This window comes from Felis catus, chromosome C1 (genome assembly GCF_018350175.1).
Source record: "Felis catus isolate Fca126 chromosome C1, F.catus_Fca126_mat1.0, whole genome shotgun sequence".
Lineage (NCBI taxonomy): Eukaryota > Metazoa > Chordata > Mammalia > Carnivora > Felidae > Felis > Felis catus.
The window spans coordinates 43,722,946-43,730,838 of NC_058375.1; positions in this window are offsets into that span (position 1 = coordinate 43,722,946).

The following is a 7,893-nucleotide window of genomic DNA, read 5'->3' on the forward strand; positions in this document are numbered from 1 at the left end:
GGCGCTGCTGTGGGCGAGTGGCTCCCCTTCTCGGAGCTTCAGTTTCCTCGTGCGTAGGTGAAAAGCTTAGACTAGATGAAGGGGGCGTCTTAGCTGGGGACTCCTATAATCAGACCATAAGACCAGACTGAAAGGCAAATAGGCTTAATTGGGAGTGATGCCCGGAAATGCCAGCTGGGGAGTGCGGGAAGTGAGAGGGGGAAAGGAAGGACCCCGTAACGGGCATGGTATCGAGCACATTCCCACGACGGGCACCTCAGAGTTCCCCCACCTGACGGCCAGGGCACTGCGGTATTTATCTGCCGGCTCGTGCTAGTCACTGGCTGAGACTCGCCGGAGGGTACTCACTCCTGGCACCGCTGGCCTGCCTCAGGCACGGAGATGCGAGCTAGGTTGATGTGCCCTGAAATGGAAAGGGCTGAGGGCTATGGGCGGGACTCGCCACACCGTCTGCTAAAGATGCCGGCTAGATCTCGTCTGGTGTGCCAATGGCAACTGATTGGTAGAGGATGTCTGGCGCACGGGGTTCGCGGGGTTTCTGAGGTCAGGACTCAGGGTTTTAAGATTGAGCAGAGACGTCTACCATGGGTTCCCTTGGGCAACCCTGCTGAGCTCCCTTGGCCTTGGCTGGGGCCTGCTGGAGCCAACTTCTAGCAAGAACAGGAGCTTTGGAGCTGAGAGTCCAAATGGTCCCACGCTGGCTGTGTGGCCTCTGGCAGGTCGGTTACCCAACCTCTCTGAGCTTCAGCTCTCTCATCTATATCTCTAAGCTTCCTATCCGTTCATTCCAGAAGAAAGGTGGTGCCCCAATAAAAGGACCTCTCTGTCCTCCCCACTCAACACCCAGTACCACCCCCAGGTGTCCTTTCCCTATTTACTCTCACTTCTCCCTTCTTCCCCTCTTCCCTCCCTTGGAAAAAAATAGAGTCTCCAAAACTTATCACAGAAAAGTAGGAAGAATCATGTAACAAATAATCATGTACCTACCCCCAGAGTTAACAAAGGGCAAGACTTAGTCATTTTTGCTCAGACATCTTTACTATTATTAAGTTTAGCAAAATCAAAGGCATCTGTTCTCCCCAGTCGTGTTTATTCCCTTCCTTCCCTCCCCGGAGTCCATTAGTTTCCTGACTATGCCCTGTATGCTTCCAGGGGCTGATTTTTACAATGCTGCTGCCTTCTCTACACACACACGCACACACACACACACACAATCACATGGTAAGGACACCTCAGTTTTACCAGAATTTGCCAGACTGCTTTGCACGCCCATTAGCAGTGTGTGGGAGTTTCTGCCTCCCGTCTCCCCAGCCTTGAAGTGGTCAGACTTTCAAACACCTGTGTCTGGTAGGTTCAAAAATCGTATCTCTGGTTTAATTTGTACATCTCTAGTAAGTAAGTACATCTCTACTACTGCTGCCACTAATCACTGACAATTACGGAGCGTTCACTTTTGCCACTCGCTGTGCTACAGGCTGTATGTATGTTGACTCGTTTAGTCCTCTCAAGCACAGACTGTGGGGACTATCATGTCCATTTTACAGATGAGGAAACTGAGGCACAGGGACATTAGGTGACTTGCCCAAGGTTCACAGATGAAAAATGGGAGAGCCGGGGCGCCTGGGTGGCTCAGTTGGTTAAGCGTCCGGCTTCGGCTCAGGTCATGATCTCCCAGTCCGTGAGTTCGAGCCCCGCGTCGGGCTCTGTGCTGACCGCGCAGAGCCTAGAGCCTGCTTCACATTCTGTGTCTCCCTCTCTCTCTGCCCCTCCCCTGCTCATGCTCTGCCTCTCTCTGTCTCAAAAATAAATAAAAACATTTTAAAAAATTAAAAAAAAAAAAGAAAGAAAGAAAAGAGGCAGAGCCAAGATACAGAAATGGCTGGCTGGAAAGTTCACACCCTACCTGTGCCCACACCCTCACTTCTCCAAACAGCATGCGCATCATCTGAGAGCTGTTTAGAACTGGGGTCTCACTCCAGCCCTACCAAGCCAGAACCTGCATCTCAACAAGAGTCTCAGGAGATTCAAAAGCACATTCAGTTTGGAAAGCCTTGTCCTACTCCAGGCTTTTGTGCCGCTCTTTTTTATACACGGGTCGTGCGGATTTCCTCCCTGGTGTGTTGCTTTTTCCTATCTGTTGTTCATTTTTCTATGGGCGGTGTGTCATTTTCTTATTGATTTATGGATTTCTTTATGCTGGATTTGAGTAAACTGTTACATGGGTTATACATACATCTCTCTCCAGACTATAGCTTGTCACTTGCTTAGAGTGACTTCTGCTGGCTCTCTCTGCCTTTTTTTGTTTTTTAAGATTTTTTGGAAGTTTATTTACTTTGAGAGAGAGAGTGGGCAAGCAGGGGAGAGGAGAGAGAGAGAGAGAGAGAGAGAGAGAGAGAGAGAGAGAGAGAATCCCAAGCAGGTTCCACACTGCCAGCACAGAGCCCGACAGGGGGCTCAAACCCATGAACTGTGAGATCATGACCTGAGCAGAAATCAAGTGTTGGATGCTCAACCACTCAGCTGACTGAGCCACCCAGGCGCCCCATCCTTCTGCCTTTCCAAATCCACCTTTTGTGCCCAGATCCGGGTAAAAACCTCACTTGGTGAAGACTTGACTCTCCCTCCTCCCTGGATTTACCTTTCCCTATATACCTTACCCTGTGGGGTTCTGTCTTAGCCCAGCTGTGGCTAGGAGAGACCCCCCTAGATGTGAGATCAGCAAACCTCAGCTTGTCAGACACACCGGGGTTTTCATCCCAACTCTGTCAGATTAGTACTATCTCATTTAAGGTGGCAAGTCACAGCCTCTTGCAGTCTTTCCTCATCTGAAGGATGGAGATAAGGACACTTACCTCAAAGGGCTACGTGTATTATGAAGTAAGAGCCCCTATGTGAAAAGAGCTCCGCTCCCTGCAATATTGTTTCTGGAGGCCTTGGTTTGTTTACAATCACAGAGAGATCCGCTAGGACTGCTTCTCAGTCCAGTGCCCAACGCTGGGTTGGAGAATGCTAATGGGTGCCACCATTACATGGACCCAGGAACCGGAGAGATCTCCTTCCAGACTCGCCTAGAGTGAGACCTGGTCCCTGCCTCGGCATTTATCACTCCTCCCCTATAAGTTGGGGAGCGCTGGCTGGCCGGCTCTCCTCTCCGAGACTGTCTACGCCAAGGCTAGAGTGGGAATAGCGGGTCCCAGCCTGCTTTCCTAGAAGAATGTTGTAAGCACCCATTTAACGTGATAGTGAGACTGCTCTGAAGGGCTTGGCAGAAGTGACAAACGCCATCGTGACAGATCTAAGCAGACACTTTTCCAAGATAGCATTATAATATAGTTTAATGCAGATGATCCTCACGTTATTGAAGTTGACATACTTAAGCATTATGATTCAACAGATGTGGGGCTCCAGCAATGACTGCCTGATGGTACATCTTGAGGTAACATTATTGAGCTTTTGTGGAAACCTCTCATGTCTAATTAGTCGCTGTTTTCTTTCTGCCCAAGCCTTCAATTATTGCTGTTCCAATGTTGCAGAACAATTCAAGTATAAAAAGCACACAGGAAACAGTAAAAAAAAAAAAAAAAAAAAAAAGCCCAAATAATTTAGAATTGAAGAAGCAAACAAAAATATTTTGCTCCTAAAATGACAAAGTAAAACTGTAGGTGAACTGGAATTTCAATAAAATCTTATAAAAAATGACAAAAGTTAGACGTCCTTTAAACCAAGGATTCAGCGAACTTGAATGGGAAAAAAATTAAATCTTTATTTTCACTAACTTCTAACTGAAATCTATCATTTCCTTCAGTTATGAAATACAGGCAACAATCGACAGTATATGAGAAGTACCTGCGACTTTGTCACCAATAGAAATCACAGACATTTAGAGATCATATTACAGTTGCTGCAGATATTTCAAAAAAATAATTCGCAGTTACTTTGAAATTACAGAGGTTTTAGAACCACCACTAGACCTTAATTTATGTGTTAATAAAGAAATACCTATATACACAACCACAACATTTCAAAAGTCTCTTAAGAACTATATTTTAACATCATTAGTGTCCTTTGCAGTCCTTCATATTTAGTTTTATGCATTTGAAAACATTGTTCTAAGGAGTCCACAGTCTTCACCAGATCGCCAAAAACGTCCACGGTCTGAACAGGGTGAAGAACGCCTGCTCTAAACAAGTAAGTCATCAACATCACAGGAAGAGAGCACTTAATTTGAAATGTATGGAGCTGACTTCAACAATCACAACTTTCAGAAAAGGTATATACACTGTACCTCCCAGTATAATTATCGCAAGGAGTCAGAAAATGCACATTCATTGTACAATCTAGCTTCTCACGGAAGTCTGCATTTCCCACTATTTCAATCTCGGTTACTGTACGTACCTCCACCCCCAGACTCTAGAACAAGTGGTCAAGGAAAGAAAGATAAAAAAAAGGTAACTCAAATGTTGATGATACTCAAATGTAAACATGACACCCTTAGCAACTGGAAAGCTTGTGGGAGGGGCTCAGGAGCACACTGGGTTGGAAGAGACTGGGTTGGCAAACCTAGAATTTGAGCATGGTGAGAAGTTGACCTAGCATTGCAGTTTAAAAACGTAGCCCAACATAAGTCTGGTAAGAAGCTTGGGCTTCATGGAACAGCCTTCCCAGTTGGCTTGGTAACACTTAGCTTGTGACCAGGACCCAGAGACTGGTCCTAGGGTTTACCATCCAAACAGTAATGTGGAGGGGCAGAGAGACTTAGAGATAAGGACTCAAAAATATATGTGAAGTAAAATGAAACAGGATTATTGGGCATTAAAAAAAAAAAAGAACTCTGGGAAAGGAATGGAATTTCCCATTTTGGTGTGGCTGAATAAGTACGTAATTTAATAGATTCTAGAGGTTACTACAGAACCGCTATTGTTGGCTTCTGAACTTGCCCCTCTGGTCTATCCTCAACGTTGCTGTCAAGTGAATCTGTTCTAAAATGCTATAACTTGCTTCAAACCTTCCTATGGCTCTCCGTCATGCTCAGGATCAAGTCTGGGTTTAAGAAGGTCCTTTATTATTTTTCCCGCCCAGCACCATCTATCTCTATGCTTTTGCGTACTCTGTCTCAACCCGCCGACCAATTGGCAGTCCTCACATGTCTAGGTCTTTGTGCGCACTGCTCCCACTGCTTGGGATACTTCTTTGTCTGGCTTCCCTTTCTCCTCCAGGTTTAAGCTTGGATACCACTTCCTCCCACAAATTAAGGTTAGGGGTCTTCCCACAGTACTTCTATGCTTATCTGCTCATAGCCCTGATCACATTAATAGTCATCTCCTTCCCCAGACTTTGAGCAACCAGTCTTGTTTGTTGCTAAAGTCCTATCACCTGGCATAGGGCCTGACACTCAGGCCCTCAAGTGGTTGTTGGATGGTTACACTGTGAATCGGGAACAGGATCCCGGCACAAAATCACTGCCATGGTGTGCGTGTGTGTGTGTGGCGGGGGCGGGGTTGGGACTCAGATGAGACTGTTTTATAGAATGCTCCAAAAGTGAGGGGGGCTGGTTAATTTTATCAGAAAAGGTCTAGAAACCTTTAGGTCAAGATTCCCAATATACGCCCTAAGATACACAAGAGCTCATAAAAATCCTAACAGAGCTATTTTATATATTACAAAAATCATAATGGAAATGGCACATATATCTGAGATAAAGCCAGACCAATAACAAAGGATAAAGTTGTTTGCTTTTGGTTAGACTATCAGCTCAGAGTAAAATAGGTTTCACATGATGATCGAAAGCTCAGGTCGGCTGATAATGTATCACAGGAATTTCTGAGACAGGATTGATAGGCCAGATAATCTGGCCATTTCTAATTTCCTGGGGAAAAAAGTGTATCCTAAACAAAAGATGTCCATAAAGTTTTGTGAAAAGATTGGGATTCTTGGGGCTTACATTCTTCATTATAGGGAATAGTAGTCTCTGTAACTGCCTGAATTAGTATGTATCTTAGACCAGGGACCTGATCAAAGATCTTTGGAGCGTGGGGAGTTTGAGTCATAGACTCAAGGGTCTTGATAATTTGTCCAGGGCCAAAACAAGATTCTCAAGAAGATACTGTGTGGTAGGAAAGAAGGTGCTGCCTGTCTCATGGCAACAAGTGAAGATGGGCCCATCCAACAAGGGCTAAACTTTATTTATTTTTTTTTAAAGTTTATTTATTTTGAGAGAGAGAGAGGGAGGGCCAGAGAGAAAGGGAGAGAGAGAAAATCCCATGCAGGCTCTGCACTGACAGCATGGAGCCCAATGCGGGGCTTGAACCCATGAACCCGTGAGATCATGATCTGAGCCGAAATCAAGAGTTGGAGGCTTAACCAACTGAGACACCCCGGTGCCCCAAAAGGGCTAACTTTAAAAGAAGGAAAAAAAAAAAAAAAAAAGAAGGAACTGGTTTTGTTGCTTCTTTTGGAATTTCAAGTCAAACATTTTTATGTTGTGTGTATTTTGTTGGGGGGGGGGGGGGAGTTTTTTTTTTAAGCTAAACTCTTTCCGAAAATGTCTTTTTGGTTTCATACTAAAATAAAAAGTCAGAACACAAATATTTGCATGCCTACTAAATAACAGGAATGACTGGGTATTTCCACATATATGGAAATGTCTCATACACAAGAGGGGATAGTTTGTCTAAACTTGGATCGATACTTTCAAGAGGAGAGTGTCTCAGGGGTACCTCATTGGAGAAGCAAACAGAATTAAGACCAAGAGAAGGTGGGAGAATCTAGGACAACTATCCAGTTGCTCCTTCTTATCTACGCATTCCTTTGTAGTGTTTTATTTTATTTTATTTTTTTCAACGTTTTTTATTTATTTTTGGGACAGAGAGAGACAGAGCATGAACGGGGGAGGGGCAGAGAGAGAGGGAGACACAGAATCGGAAACAGGCTCCAGGCTCTGAGCCATCAGCCCAGAGCCCGACGCGGGGCTCGAACTCACGGACCGCGAGATCGTGTAGTGTTTTATAAGGAAGGCCCTCCCTAACAGTGGGTTCTCAGGCTACTATAAATTTGCATCATCTGGTGTACTTCCCTCGCAGCATGCTTCACTGGATGCATCACAATAAAACCTGTGCCTGACTAAGGAACATTAAGTATGTAGCATGGGTGGGAAAATAAGACAACTGTGTGTGTTTTTAGATAACTCCAATCTATTCCTCAGGTTTTTCAACTGTTTTCTACAAAAAATAAGAAAGAGACAATGACTGCTCGACAACTGCTTAATAATTCCTTCCTTCTACCCGTTCTGGATCTGTTCGCATACTTTCAAACCCTCTGTCTTTCAAATCTAGACAAACTATTTTAAAAAATAAAACCCATCATTTTATGACCAAAGTGTCACTTGATGAGTTAACCCTATTTTCTTCTGACTCAGAGAAAGCTGATGACCCAGCTGGAAGGTAAGCGTGTGACTCACCCTGCAGAGTGCTGGCACGCAATGCCCTGTGAGTAGGGAAAGTAGTGGTCTGCAAAATTCTTTAACATTCCATGGTATAATGACACAGAATCATGTTCTGACTGTGGTGTACTATGTCGCCTAGTGTCACTCTTCTTTTTAAATCTGAATTATTGTAGGTTAAAGGAATGATGATAACAACAGTCTTTGACAAGTGAAATCTATACCTAATTCTGCATCCCAAAGAGTCTAATTCTTATCATCAACATGAAAGGTTTTCTCTGAAACTTATACTTGATATGCTTTCGAACACAGAAAAATCGTTTTTTGGAAAGACTCACCCAGCAAAAACTCTATAGCCTATACAAAATAACATCAAATGAACTTCTGAGAGAGTCATTTTTGCTTCAGTTTGTTCTCTGATCATCATATTATATAGCGATAGACATAGAACATTT